Below are 3,254 nucleotides of genomic sequence, written 5' to 3' on the forward strand. Positions count from 1 at the left end.
CATAGTAAGTATAAAGTCTGTGTATTTAAACCCACAATATAAAGTATCTAAAAGCTGACTTCTATATAAGAATTGTAAAACATTCCTTTAAAAAATAACAATAGAGAATAATGACATGATGAATACCAAAACAATATTTATTCAGTTCTTATTGTGTGTTAGGCAGCATGCTAAGTATTCAAGCAATTGCCATGCATTAATTAGCTCATATAATTCTTGCAAAGTAAAAGATATTGTAAGTTTAAACTTTTCCCAAAGTCAAAGCACACGACTGACAGGAATGAATTTCAGGATAGCCAGACTTGAAAGCTTAAGTCCTTAACTAATGGATAATACTGCCTCTCCTCTTCAGTCTCAATGACTCTTGCCTTCTACTTTATTCGCTCAGCAAGAATAGAAAAGAAAACTTGCAGGACTTGACAAATCATATGTTTGCTCAGTTTTCAATAAATTCAGAATACTAGCTGTCGATTCGAACAAAACAAAAAAACCTGGTAAATGGTTTGTAAAAAGAAAACACCCCGGCCGGCAGGTTGAGCATTATCCTCTGTGTGAGGGGGTCCGGGTTCAATTCCAGTCCAGGGCACATGCCCCAGGATTGCAGGCTCAATACCCAGCGTGGGGCATGCAGGAGGCAGCTGATCAATGATTCTCTCTCATCGTTGATGTTTCTATCTCTCTCCCTCTCCCTTCCTCTCTGAAATCAATAAACAATATATATTTTTTTTAAAAAGCTGGGGTGTCACAGGAATGCCCTAGGAAGGGGGCCAGAATGCCCAAAACCACAAGTGTGAAACTCGGGTAAGGACTACACTTGGACACCGATTTGAGTGGGACCTCCACCTTCAGTGGGCGATGTCAACTGAGAGCTCCGACCACCCAATGCGGGTGCTTGCTGTACCACAGCTCACATCCGGAACCCTGCTGGACTTCCACTCCAGCAGACACGAGCTGCCACTGCAGCCGCCTGGCTTCAGATGGACGCCTGCCTCTCCGGAGACCTGAGGCCGCTGCCAGTGGCCAGGGCATTGCACTGAACATTTTCTCCGCTCACTTCCATCACCTAAGCTCCCCCTCTCTGTATGTAATGTGCAGGTGACTCTACTGGCTTACTGGGGAGGCCTCCCCTAATACACCTGACATTGTGGAAAGACACACACATGTGCGAGTGACTCCTTTTGGGGGTGCTCCCTTGCTCAGGCACATGTCAAAGAGATGATCCCCAGGTTCTTGAGCAAGACCTTCCTGGGTTGTAAAACTCACAAGAGGCATTTAAGAATATTTACATCTCAAAGAGGCAGAAAAAGAATGTGTAATTATCTTTCCTAAAGCAAATACTCTAAAAGAAGGGAACTCAGGGGCCTAAAGTCGGAGAGAAGCCTGTCTAAGGTTAACCAAGCTGAGAACAGTAAAGCCATCTTGCTCAGTGGCCTTCGATTGGGTGAAAGCAGTTGTTTTTATTGACCCTATTAATTATTTGGTGATAACAAAACAATCTATTAAGCATTTTACACCTAACAAGATAGTTTGGATTAAAAAAAATTATATATATACAATGTATTACCACACTTTACTTACCTGTTTAAAAAATTAGTTAAGGGCTTGGGGTTGACAAAGTATAATTTTTCCTATCTGAAATAAAATGAGAAACAGGCTCCAGTTTATCATTTTCATGCAGAACAACTGGGGTTTTTTTCAATAACAGATTATTGTGTACAACAGGAGATACCTGCATTTCTAACCTTGTTTGTTTATTTGTTTATTTATTTTTAGAAACTCTTGAATCAAAGATACAAATTTTCTTTAAAGAATAAAGTCTCCAGTCTGGCAGGTCAGAGGTTGAGTGTCAACCCAAGAACCACAAGGTTCTAAATCAGAGCACAGGCCTGGGTTGTGGGCTCGATCTCCAGTAGGGCGTGAGCCAGAGGCAGCTGATTAAGGATTCTCTCTCATCATTGATGTTTCTATCTCTCTCTCCCTCTCCCTTCCTCTCTGAAATCAATAAAAATATTTAATATATGTATTTATTTATTTATTTATTTTTTAAAGAATAACCTCTCCAACAGGGTAACTCAGTGCCACATTCCGAATCCCAGAACAAGGTCATGTCTAATGAGCTTTCTCTCTGCATTCCCACGTCTACGCCCACTCCTGTCAAGATCCAGGACAGATGGGCCATCAGTTCAAAGACCCACGGCAGGACAACCCCCATTGGCTTCCTGCCCAGGACGTTCTGGAGCGAATAGCAAACATCTGTTCTCACATCTGCAACCCAGATCTAAGAAGGAGACAGCTGCTAGCCACACGCCCTCCACCCCAAGACAAAGCTTTAAAAAATGCTGATGGAAGCCAAGAATTAAAACACCAAAACAGCTGACGCCGGCTGCCGGCTGGGGCGGCTGAGCGCGATGCCGCAAGCTAGCCAGCCCACCGTGCGGATCAGGGAGCTCACCAACGAGAATGTCAAGTTCATCACGGAAACTACGGATGTAGCGGTGGCCAATTCTACTCGAAGGGTCTTCATCACTGCGTTGCCCACAGTAGCCATTGACTGGGCTCAGATGGACGCCAATTCTTTAAATTCCTCAGTCCTCGCAGGCTTGGATGAACCCCCTCACTCGCAATGACATTGTGGACAAGCTGCAGTACTCCGGGGCTGCACGCGTGAGTTCTGCCCGAGAGCTCCGTGGAGTTCACTGTGGATATGCGGTGCCATGAAGACCAGACTCATGACGTCACATCTCGGAGACCTTCATCTCCAGTAGCCCCCCGTCATTCCAGCGACATCCCGGAGCCGAGATAACGACCCCAATGACTACGTGGACCAGGAAGGACATCCTCGTCGTCAAACTGCGAAAGGGCCAGGAGCTGAGACCGCGCGCCTATGCCCCAAAGGGCTTTGGCAAGGAACATGCTCAGTAGAACCCGACTGCAGGGGTGGCTTTGGAATACGATCCCGACAGCGCCCTGAGGCACACAGTGTACCCCAAGCCAGAGGAGTGGCCAAAGAGTGAGTACTCAGAGCTGGAGGAAGATGAGTCCCAGACTTCACAGGACCCCAGCAGCAAGCCGGAGAGGTTTTACTACCACGTGGAGGCCTGTGGCTCTCTGAGCCCCGCCCCATCATCCTCTCAGCCCTCTCTGGGTTGAAGAAGCTGAGTGATTCACAGACCCAGTTAAGCCACGAGATCCAGAGGGACGTCCTCAGCCCATTCGCCTGAGCGGGAAAGGATCCGAGCAGCAGCTGTGTGCAG

General features: G+C 46.5%; 1 pseudogene; it reads left to right on the forward strand.

Moving 5' to 3' along the window:
• The first annotated feature begins 2,408 nt into the window (after window positions 1-2,408).
• LOC102436441 lies at window positions 2,409-3,221 on the forward strand (annotated as a pseudogene).
• The last annotated feature ends 33 nt before the right edge of the window (window positions 3,222-3,254 follow it).

The sequence above is a fragment of the Myotis lucifugus genome, unplaced genomic scaffold (genome assembly GCF_000147115.1).
Source record: "Myotis lucifugus unplaced genomic scaffold, Myoluc2.0 scaffold_30, whole genome shotgun sequence".
NCBI classification, from domain to species: domain Eukaryota; kingdom Metazoa; phylum Chordata; class Mammalia; order Chiroptera; family Vespertilionidae; genus Myotis; species Myotis lucifugus.